This window comes from Babylonia areolata, chromosome 1 (genome assembly GCF_041734735.1).
Source record: "Babylonia areolata isolate BAREFJ2019XMU chromosome 1, ASM4173473v1, whole genome shotgun sequence".
In the NCBI taxonomy this organism is placed as follows: domain Eukaryota; kingdom Metazoa; phylum Mollusca; class Gastropoda; order Neogastropoda; family Buccinidae; genus Babylonia; species Babylonia areolata.
Window position 1 is genome coordinate 27,023,752 of NC_134876.1, and position 12,500 is coordinate 27,036,251.

Genomic DNA, 12,500 nt, shown 5'->3' on the forward strand with positions numbered 1-12,500 from the left:
ACGCTACACCACATCTGCCAAGCAGATGCCTGACCAGCAGCGTAACCCAACGCGCTTAGTCAGGCCTTGAGAAAAAAAGAAGAAAAAAAGAAAAGCTTACATAAATAAATAAATACATAATAATTATGATATATGAAAAAAAAGTCCAAGGACAGTTTCAGGCAATAACACGGCATAATCTGCATGTAAAAGATTAAACAATTCAAAAGCTTTATAGTAAAGAAGTCGCACCATTTCATCCATTACTGATAACTTCTACAGCTATTTTGTTCATAAACAATGAAAATGATACTGAGCTGCACACATCACCTTGCTTAACACCAGCTGTACAGTTATTGTAATCTGTTAACTGAAAGCCACACACAATCATATATTTAACACCATCGCGCATGCTCTTGATACATTCATATGCTTTACCGTTCACACTATATTTTAGTAAAAACGGCAAAAGCAAGTTTCTGTTTAAAAGAATAAAAGAACTGTCTCAAAGTCTATAAAAGCTACGTACAATTCACAGGCAGACAGACAAACAGCCAGGCAGGAAGACAGACAGATAGACAGACAGACAGAGAGACAAACAGACATGCAAATGCACGTCTGAAGGAGGCTGGGCAGTCCTGAATGCTGATCACATCACATCCATTGAATCCTGCTAACCCCCACCAGCCTCCACGCTGCACAGCCTCCGTCAGATTATGAGGGTTGACACACAGCACGTGAGAAAGCAATGATGGATGACACACAGCACTTGAGAAAGCAATGATGAATGACACACAACACTTGAGAAAGCAATGGTGGATGACACACATCACGTGAGAAAGCAATGATGGATGACACACAGCACGTGAGAAAGCAACGATGGCTGACACACAGCACTTGAGAAAGCAACGATGGCTAACACACAGCACTTGAGAAAGCAACGATGGATGACACACAGCACGTGAGAAAGCAATGATGGATGACACACAGCACTTGAGAAAGCAACGATGGATGACACCCAGCACGTGAGAAAGCAATGATGGATGACACACAGCAGTTGACAAAGCAATGGTGGATGACACAGAGCACGTGAGAAAGCAACGATGGATGATACACATCACGTGCGAAAGCAACGATGGATGATACACAGCACGTGAGAAACCAATGATGGATGACACACAGCACGTGAGAAACCAATAATGGATGACACAGAGCACGTGAGAAAGGAAACCATCTGAAACTGGCCACAGTTTGGAGGTAAAACAGGATGCGAGGGAAGAACAAGACATGAAGGAAGAACAAGAACAAGACATGGAGGAAAAACAAGAACAAGACATGGAGGAAAAACAGGACACGGAGGAAGAACAAGGCACAGAGGAAGAACAAAAATAAGACATGGAGGAAGAACAAGAACAAGACATGGAGGAAGAACAAGACATGGAGGAATGGAGGAAGTACAAGACATGGAGGAATGGAGGAAGTACAAGACATGGAGGAAGAACAAGACATGGAAGAACGGAGGAAGTACAAGACATGGAGGAAGAACAAGACATGGAGGAAGAACAAGTACAAGACATGGAGGAAGAACAAGAACAAGACATGGAGGAAGTACAAGAACAAGACATGGAGGAAGAACAAGAACAAGACACAGAGGAAGAACAAGACATGAAGGAAGAACAAGAACAAGACATGGAGGAAGAATAAGACATGGAGGAAGAACAAGAACAAGACATGGAGGAAGAACAAGAACAAGACACAGAGGAAGAACAAGACATGGAGGAAGAACAAGAACAAGACGTGGAGGAAGAACAAGACATGAAGGAAGAACAAGAACAAGACATGGAGGAAGAACAAGACATGGAGGAAGAACAAGAACAAGACGTGGAGGAAGAACAAGAACAAGACGTGGAGGAAGAACAAGACATGGAGGAACAACAAGAACAAGAGATGGAGGAAGAACAGGACAAGGAGGAAGAACAAAAAGAAGACATGGAGGAAGAAGCAGACATGGAGGAAGAAGAAGACATGAAGAAAGACGAACTGCAGGATTTAGAAAAATCCAGATGAAAGTTGACTGGCACATGTTGCTACCAGCTGCTGGTGCTGGAGATAGCCATTGATCACTGATGCTCCCCCACACCTCGGGAATGGACAGTGGAGGGGAGTGAAAGAGGGGGTGGTGGGGGGGAGGAGAGAGAGGTGCGGGAGGGCTGAACCCACGAGGGAGGAGGGAAAAGGGGAGGAGTCATTCTCAGGAGCAACAGCTCCCCCCCCCCTCCTTGTGGAAACAGCACCATGAGGGTTATTGAATGTGGAGTTTGCCCCCCCCCCCGGGTCCTCCCCCCCCCCACACTTCCAAAAATCAACCCTGGGCATTTTTGTTTGCTTCCTTGCTGGCGAAAAGCTCATGATGATGAATGGAAACAGTCCCACGTTTTTCACCTGAAAGGTTGACGATGGTGAATGGAAACATACTTTTTTTTCAAGGTCGTTGACAAATGAAAACAGTCATAAGTATTCATCCGAGCAATGTTCTAGTTGCACTGTCACTCCTCCATCACTATGATAACGAAACTGAGAAGCAAACGGTGAAATAAAATTACAACGCCCCCCTCCCCTGTGTGTGTGTGTGTGTCCCACTCCCATTTATTCCTCCAGTCCATGAAGAAAGTCTCATGTGCAGCACTAAAAGCGCGAGTGAACGCTCTGATCTGTCCTTTTGAAGTGAGTGGAAAGTTTTACAGTCAGGATTAATGTAGGGCACTAACGTACGGTCCATTTCACTATTGACCGTCTGAAGCACGGCGTGTTTTCTCTTCACGGATCTGGCTTCTAGCTCCGCTGTGAACGGGTGATGGGGTAGGGGCATTGATTGAAGACACCCTGCCCAGTGTGGCGTCATTCACGGCAGTTGGAGCTGAATGGTTGGTATGATGAAACGTCTTCACTGCCCAAGCTCTGGCTTTGAGAGGCGGGAAGGGAAATCCTGTTTCTCTGAAAGCTGACCAAACTTTCCTGGCGGTCCGCATGACGAGCAGAGTCTGATGTGATGTAAAGATTGAGTCTGATGACAGGCGAGAAATTACCCCTTCATTAGTACACCCTGATGACAGGCAAGAAATTACCCCTTCATTAGTACACCCTGATGACAGGCAAGAAATTACCCCTTCATTAGTACAACCTGATGACAGGCAAGAAATTACCCCTTCATTAGTCACCCTGATGACAGGCAAGAAATTACCCCTTCATTAATACACCCTGATGACAGGCAAGAAATTACCCCTTCATTAATACACCCTGATGACAGGCAAGAAATTACCCCTTCATTAGTACACCCTGATGACAGGCAAGAAATTACCCCTTCATTAGTACAGCCTGATGACAGGCAAGAAATTACCCCTTCATTAGTACACCCTGATGACAGGCAAGAAATTACCCCCTTCATTAGTACAGCCTGATGACAGGCAAGAAATTACCCCTTCATTAATACAGCCTGATGACAGGCAAGAAATTACCACTTCATTAGTACACCCTGATGACAGGCAAGAAATTACCCCTTCATTAGTACACCCTTCCCCCTAATTTGTAGTGTGTGTGTGTGTGTGTGTGTGTGTGTGTGTGTGTGTGTGTGCTGTCTTTGCTTTATCGTCCTTTTGGGAACTGCTTCTCAGATTCTTTCTTTCCTTTCTGAGAGCGAATTTCCTGTCAGTCCGCTCCACCACATACTCCTCCCCCTCCCTCCCTCTCTCTGTCTGTCGTTGACTCCTCTGGAAAAGCAGAGTCTGGCAACCAGACAAAGGATAAAAGTAAATCCCAGTCCCCCATGTCCAAAGCCAAAGAAGGTGGTGCGTCCTGCAGGATGTATATGACTTTGAAATGTTAGAACAATGTTTGGCAGATTCGCATGAATCGTATGATGACTTCTACGTTCTGGTAAGTGAGGATCTCAATGCAAGATCTGCTTGTAATAATTATTCTTTTCATGGTTATATTAATGACTATGAGCCAACTGCTGTTCCTATTCACAACCAGTTTACAAGGAAATCTCAGGATAGCGAAATGAATAATTTTGGTAATCAATTAATTGAATTTTGTAATACGTTTGATTGAATTATACTACATTGCCTTTGTGAGGATTTGATGATAACTGCACTCTCATCGGTTTTTCTGGCGAAAGTGTTGTAGATTATTTTGTTGTATCTATTGGCCTGTTCTTGTCTGTCCATATTGCATCGCTTGTTGTTGAAAATATAATTGGATCCGATCATTTACCAGTTGTTATGAAAGCGGAAGTTAATCCCAAAGATATTGGTGGTAATATAAAAACAAGACAAAGTCATTGTAGAGTAAGTGGGAGATTTGTATGGAATAAGAAACGCGAAAATGAATTTGTTGAGATATGGGAGAGCCATGATATCCAAAACAGAATTCGATTGCCGCAACAGTTTGAATAGGGATGTAGATGGTGCCCTAGAGAGTTTTGTACAGTGTTTGTATTTGTATTTGTATTTCTCTTTTTATCACAACAGGTTTCTCTGTGTGAAGCTGCTCTTCCTAGGGAAAGCGTGTCACTACACTACAGCGCCACCCTTTTTTTTCCTGCGTGCAGTTTTATTTGTTTTTCCTATCAAAGTGGATTTTTCTACAGATTTTTGCCAGGAACAACCCTTTTGTTGCCGTGGGTTCCTTCACGTGCGCTGAGTGCATGATGCACACGGGACCTCGGTTTATCGTCTCATCCGAATGACTAGGATCCAGACCACCACTCAAGGTCTAGTGGAGGGGGAGAAAATATTGGCGGTTGAGCCGTGATTCGAACCAACACGCTCAGATTCTCTCGCTTCCAAGGCGGACGCGTTCCCTCTAGGCCATCACTCCACATGCTGTAGCCAAGTGTTTAAGATGTAGCTACTGACCATGACTCAACTCACAGCACAAGCTGGAAGCTGAGCCACAGCAGACGCCTTTTCCGCAACTAACACGCTGGTCTTCAATGACTCACTCGTAATGTGTGACGCAATGCCCGGTTTGAATGCAAATCCCCTTTTAGACAACTGCTCCTAAACACCTATTAAATCAAGTCTCTGTATCGTTACTGTAATATTTTATTTGTTGTGTTTACACACACTTTCATCAGCTGGAAGCATACTTGATTTCAGTTTAATCGTTCATCAGTCTAAAGATTTCAGCTGACGCTAAGCTTACGCCATTTTGTTCTTCTCGTCAAGCAGCCACTCCACAACTAAGTGTAGCTCGACACCATTGGGTGAGCTGAAACTTGTGTTTCTGCTTCACTGTATTTAATTAAATATCTCTTTCGTTGGATCAGTAAACTACAAGTATCATATACCGGCAGAATTGTCGCAATTCCATCTTCAAATCTATTCCATTTGTGTTTGCCTACGTTAAACTGATTTAATGCAGTTTGTAATTTTCCGCGTTAAGCTCGCTAAAACTGATCAGTTCAGGTGACTTAAATTAAGATCATAAATTCATCTTAAACAATCGACACTTCATTTTATACTCATTAGAAAGTAGGTGTTGAGCTCTTTCTTTTGCGACCTATCAGACGTAAATCGGTTCAGGAATCATTTAGATACCATGAAACAAACCCAATTCTAATCAGATTTAGTCTGATTGGGGACGATTCGTTTGACAGGCAAGGCCAGCCTCATTGCAGTTCGCTCAACTTGCATACATTGACGGAGTGGGTGATCATCTGGTCACTTTTCACCTGGCCAGTCATCTGAAAGAAGCCGCTCTCTCTCTTGCTGTGTCACAATCAGTGTGTGTTGTGTGTGTTCTCACAACAGCTGGTATCATCGCCACATCGCTGCACTGTTTTATATCTTCTTCTTCTCTTTATCTTCTCATAACTATTGTGAATAAAACAATAGAAAAACCCTTTTGTGACTGGCTTCTATATGTTCCTGGCCTGTGCGCGGGGATTCTTTGCTATCCTTTAATTAATTCAGTCAATCATTCATTTAGTTCTTTTGCACCATCACCTTATATACCACTCTGGCACACGGTTACATATATATTCCTGTAAATATTTCAGTCCAATATTCAAGTGCTGAATCAGGGTCTGTGATATCGTATACAGAAGAAAGCCTGGATGTGTTCACGTCATCTATGAATAGTTACTCATTGAATTTTGAGAATCATCGATAGGTTATTGTTTTGTGGCCTGGTTTAGGAACGTTTACTCCTTTTCCCCCCCATGTGACACAAATTGGATAGTGATCACTAGAGTTAAAGACAGGAACACAAGTCTCTTATATGTTGATTTTATTGGAAGTGTATATGTGATCTATGAGCGTCTGTGAGTTGGGCGTGACTCTGTTGGGTGTATTGATTACCGGATGTAGATTAAAGAAACTCATTGTTTGATTCCACTGCTTATATATTTGATAAGGTCAGTGTTGAAGTCACCAAGTAAGATAATTTCCTTTGACTCTAAAGTGACAGCGTCTATCATTGCAGTAAATCTGTCTAACCAGTTTGCCCATTCTGCGTGATTCCAGTAACAGAAACCAATTAAAACTGAGAGGGTTTTCTTCAGCTTGACTTCTATCCACGGTGATTCTACATCGTGTTGCTCTATATTTGGTAGACGTTTGAAGGTGAGGGATTCGCTGACATAGACAAGGTGACCAGTCTCTCTGGCTTTGGTGGGGTCATTTTGGATTATATTATATCCTGGGATGTACATGTCAGCATCACTGATATGTTCGGAAAGTCTCGATTCTGAAAGTCCAAGTACATGAAACGGCTTTCTATGGTTAGTTAGTAGGGAGGATATTTCAGCAGTTTTATTAACGGCATGGTTGATATTCAAATGGGCAATCCGTAGGCCTTCCTTTGATGGCCATACGTTTTGGTTTGTGGTCATTTTTATTGTCAATATGTGTGGATTAAAGGTGCTTGTCAATGGAAGGGTGAACACTGAAATAACCACAAAAAAAAGTAATAATAATAATAATAATAATAATAATAATAATAAAAACAGCAATATATCAAACGAAATAGTTCAATCCAGGAGTGATAAAATATAATAATAACACAATAGTTCAATCCAAAAGCGAGACGATGTGAAAATAAACACAATCGTTCAATCCAAGAAGCGAGACGATGTGAAAGTAAACACAATCGTTTAAAACCAAGAAGCGAGAAGATGAGCACAGTATGTTTCAGTTCAGATGTCTCACCGAAGCCAGTCTGGCTAGTTTTATATGATGTTTGGTACATGCACACATCAGTTCACAACAGTTAGATAGTTTAGCATTGAAAGTGTCTGACTAGTGTAAAGTAATGTTCGGAACATTTTCCCATTAGACCACAACAGCTGGTTCACTGAGTGTTAAAAGTGTTCCGTACAATTTATTTTCTTCTTGTAGCACACCAGTCTAAATACAGACATAAAGAATACAGTAAAAATTAAAAAATAAAATACGATAAGATAAAATAAAACAAGAAGAAGAAAATAATTTTATTTGAAATTAAATAGCAGTTAGCGGGTTCGGTCTCCAACAGTTATGTGGTGGGCGTCGGAATATACACAAACATGTCGGCTTGGATCAAGGCACACACTCAAGAGAGAGAGAGAGAGAGAGAGAGAGAGAGAGAGAGAGAGAGAGAGAGAGAGGGGACAGAGAAGGGTGAAATTTAAAAATCTGCACAAAAGAATAAAAAGGAAGGGTAGAAAGTATAGGATGAAAACAAGAGCACAGTAAAAGGGAACAAAAAAAGAAGAAGAAAATCTGAATATGGACAGATGAGAGAAAAGGGGACTAGTATTTCTTTTTTTCTTTTTATTCTCGCCATGAATGTTTGCATGCTGACAGGAAAGACAGGGTGTGTTGTTTTATTCACAAAAATTCACACAACACACAACACACACACGCCGAGTTCTCTGTGGCCACTGAGTTATTTCCAACCAGAACTGGCAAATACATATATGAATGCTTTCAAGTTCGCAATCTATGTCTTGTAGAATATCCTGCATATGTTCACAACTCATTGCTTTAACTTTAGTTTGTTTGTTGTGTTTAGTTTTTTTTAGTGTTCATAATTCATCTGATGGGTTTTATGACAATTAGGCCTAAATGAGTTCTGAGTTCACACACATCCACACACCCATAAAACACATGTATCACATGAGCACGTCAAACGTTACAGTGGGTTACTAAATCAGGGGCAGGGGGGGGGGAGAGAAATTACTGTGTACACATGCGAGTAAGTGAAAGTGTGTGTGTGTGTGTGTGTGTGTGTGTGTGTGTGTGTGTGTGTGTGTGTTACATATAGAAAATGATTGATTTAAGTTTTGTTAAAATAAAAAGCATAAACAATATAGCATATTTCTAATGAAAAACTAACAACTATAACAGCCAATCAACTGAACTATTTAACAAGGAGTTGAAAAAGTCATACATTAGCAATGGACTGCTGAAGATTGTCAACACTGAAGATGATTTCAGTTCAGAGATGTGAGACTGTAACATATCGCAAATTGGTATATGATCGGCTGTTATGTGAGCACCACAGATGCAAGAAACATTGCTGACATATTTGGTTTTAAAACAATTCATTTTCCATCTGCAGATTAGAGAAATGATTTACCTCTCATGAAAATCATTTTGGTAATGTTTCCCCATGAAATCATACATTCTCTGTATATTCTTATGTAACTCCGAGTTACCGGTGTGTTTTTCTTCAAGCTGAAAGTTTGACCATTGGACTTTTTCTACCATGGTGTAATATTCCTGAAGTGAAAGCGAAATATCTAAATCTAACTCCTTCATGGAACTTCTAGCTCCTTTCTTTAGCCAAAATGTCAACTTTTTCATTATAGTAAAAACCGCAATGAGAAGGAATCCAGCAAAATGTTATGTAAGAGCCTCTTAGTAAGAGTTCGTGAATCAAATGGTTGATTTCAATAATGAGCTCATACCTAACCGTTTCTTTTATTAGTTCAATGGCGTGAAGAACTGATTTAGAATCAACACAAAACAGAATCTGAAATACAGTTTTCGGAAAGGATACCATGAAATTTTAAGCCATTAGAATTGCTGTGAGTTCAGCTGTGAAAATGGACTTATTCTCTCCCAGATGAAATGAGTTTCGAAAGTTAAGGTCTGGAATAACGAAAGCAGCACCAGTTCTATCATTTACAACAGAGCCGTCTGTAAATACGAGGGTCATTCAATAAATAAGGTGAATTTTTCGGTATAAGGACTTCTAATACAGATAGAAGCTTACTTTTTTAAAATATTTTTTTGTTTTACTTCTTTTTCACATGGATTTAATTTGTTTTGCAGATTAAAAAAAACTTTGAGAGTTTTGGCGATTAACAAAGATGGCCGACCAAGAAGCATGCTCCAGGATTGAACAGCGGTCAGTTATCAAGTTTTTGGTTGCTGAAGGGTGCAAGCCAGTTGAAATTCATAGGAGAATGTCAACTGTGTATGGTGCCACATGTTTCAGCCGAAAAAATGTCTACAAGTGGGCTAAATTGTTTAAAGAAGGACGGAGCAGTGTTGAGGATGAAGACAGGCCTGGAAGGCCTACAGAAGTGAGGTCTCCTGAGGTGATCGAATCAGTCAATGACCTCATTCAGTCTGACAGAAGGGTGACAGTGGATGACATTGCAAGGACTTTGAGCTTATCTGTTGGGACAGCACACAAAATTGTCCATGATGACCTTGGCTACTCGAAGGTCAGCTGCCGGTGGGTGCCAAAGATGCAAGGCCTCATACAGCAGCCCGAACGGTGCAGACCATCAACGAGCTGGGCTGGGAACTGCTCCCTCATCCCCCTTACAGCCCAGACCTTGCCCCTTCAGACTTTCACCTGTTTGGTCCCTTGAAAGCGTTCACGAGAGGCACGAAGTTTGAAAGTGACGATGAAGTCAAAAGTGTTTTGAGCGACTGGCTGAGACATCAGTCCAAAGATTTTTATGCTGAGGGAATACGGAAGCTTGTGCACAGATGGGAAAAGTGTGTGACAGTGCTGGGAGACTACGTTGAAAAAAAAAGTAAGCTTCTATCTGTATTAGAAGTCCTTATACCGAAAAATTCACCTTATTTATTGAATGAGCCTCGTATCTTTAGATGATTAAGGCATTTATCTTCCAAATGAATTCGTACATGCGATGTAAGCAAATTTATGTTGTCATCTTTGTTTGTTGTTTTTTTTTTTTTTTGGGGGGGGGGGGGGGGGGGGGGGGGGGGGGGTTCCTCAAGGCCTGACTAAACGCGTTGGGTTACGCTGCTGGTCAGGTATCTGTTTGGCAAATGTGGTGTAGCGTATATGGATTTGACCGAATGCAGTGACGCCTCCTTGAGCTACTGATACTGATACTGTCATCTTTGGTCAGATAGTACAGGTGTAGGTGATACCACAGACCTTTTAGCAAAATGTGGGGTTTTATTCACGCCGGAATTTGTTAAAATATTTGACGGGTATGTTCCTAGTGTGGTATGAGAGGATATAAATCTAGCTCTCTGGAAAATCGCGGTCGGATTTGAGAGTTATTTCTGATTCCAAATCATTTTCATCCGTTAAACTTCCCAAGACAAATTTACTACACGCAAGTTCCCTTTGATCCTCCAATGGTAATACTCCCGCTGCAATGTACGTTTTCTTACTGGAAGCATGGACTGGTAAGCCAAGTGTCAGTTTATATGCTCTGCAGTCTATGCTTTGAATTCTTTTCAATAAATATTTCGGTGCACTGAAGTATACTTCTTGTGCATATAAAAGTTTTGACCGAACAAGTGATGTGCAAAGGTGTAGTAGAGTGAATATGTCCTGGCTCCATGGTTGTTTGCATATTTTTCAAGAAGTTTAATGTTTTCCTGGCCTTTGTTGAAATGTAATCGATATGATGATTCCAAGTTAATTTTGATGTAAGGTGTACTCCAAGGAAGTTAACTACTTTTTTATATTCCAGGGTGTGTTATCGTAAAATTTAAAGGAAGGCAATGTTGCTGGGCTTGATCCATTATAAAAAAAAAGCATCAAGTGTGTTTTTTCGGTTGATATTTGCAGACCATTCTCGCTCATATAATTTGCTACTGTATTTAATTCATTTTGATATAGCTTTTTTTGTGTAATTCATATATCGGCCAGGTGTATTCTTTTTTATTGTAACTTTCATCCACATGCATATATATCGTCAGCGTATTGAACCATTACAACATTCTTTGTTAGTTTTTTTGGTTTTTTTTGGTAGATCATTCATTAGAATGTTGAACAACATTGGAGCAGTTACAGAGCCCTCAGGAATACCTGTCTGCAATGTTCGTGTAGATGAATACATATTCCCTATTTTAGTCTGAACTTTTCTGTTTTCTAAGAAGTCTATTATGAAGTTATACATATGTCCCGATAATCCAATCGTCTTCAGTTTTAACATTAGACGTAAATGCCACACTTGGGCGTAGGGTTTTGTGATGTCGAAAGAAGTTGCAAGCAAACATTTTCGTCACACAAATTGGTGCTTAAACTGAGTGGTTAATTTCACTAAATGATCAATTGTGGATCTTCTATTTTTAAAACCTGCTTGATTTTCAGGGATGACATTATTCTTTTCACAGTAGTAGACGAGTTTGTTTAACATTGTTTTTTGTGTTTTTTTCTAGCAACTTGCAGATATGAGAAGTGAGTGCTATAGGTCTGTAACTGCCAATGTGTGTTTTTGGTTTGCCTTGCTTGTGGATTGGAACTATTATTGACTCCTTCCAGATTTTAGGGAGAACATCAGTGTCCCAACATCGTTTGAACATATTAAGAAGAATGTTGATCCATTTATCTGGTAGATGCTTAATCATTTCATTAGAAATTGCATAATTCCTACCGATGTTTTCTTATTTGAAATGGAATAGACTGCATCTTTCATTAACGTAATGTTGATTATCATGAGTAGGAATAGGATCGTTATAAATTTCTATTTCTTTATCTATGTCTCTCAGTGTGTGTGTGTGTGTGTGTGTGTGTGTGTGTGTGTGTGTGTGTGTGTGTCCCTGTGTGTGTCCCTGTGTGTGTGTGTGTGTGTGTGTGTGTGTGTGTCCCTGTGTGTGTGTGTGTGTGTGTGTGTGTGTGTGTGTGTGTGTGTGGCTGGCTGTGTCAGTGATAACGATTGGTCACAGTCCACCAGACTATTATGACTGGGCGCATGACAGAGCTCAGACTGATGGATGTGGGAGTTTGACATCCGGTGGATATCACACACACACACACACACACACACACACACACACACACACACACACACGCACGCACACACGCACGCACGCACGCAGGAGGAGGAGAGGAACTGGTAGAATGACGAACACATCAACTGGGGATGGGGGTGGATGCGAGACAGAGACAGAAACGAAAAAAAATAAACAAACCAGGGAAAGAGAGAGAGAGACAGAGAAAGAGAGAGAGAGAGAGAGAGAGAGAGGGGGGGGGGGGGAGGAAAGGGCAGACAGAGACAGAGGGTGTCAAAGAGAGAACTGTGGGTCGGATGGAGA

The 12,500-nt window shown here is 41.0% G+C and overlaps 1 protein-coding gene across 2 annotated transcripts in view; it reads right to left on the reverse strand.

Annotated features, from left to right (window-relative positions):
* Positions 1–12,500, reverse strand: part of LOC143291680 (cGMP-dependent protein kinase 1-like) — a 207,260-nt gene that overhangs the window by 88,896 nt on the left and 105,864 nt on the right. The gene's annotated exons all lie outside the window — the stretch shown is intronic.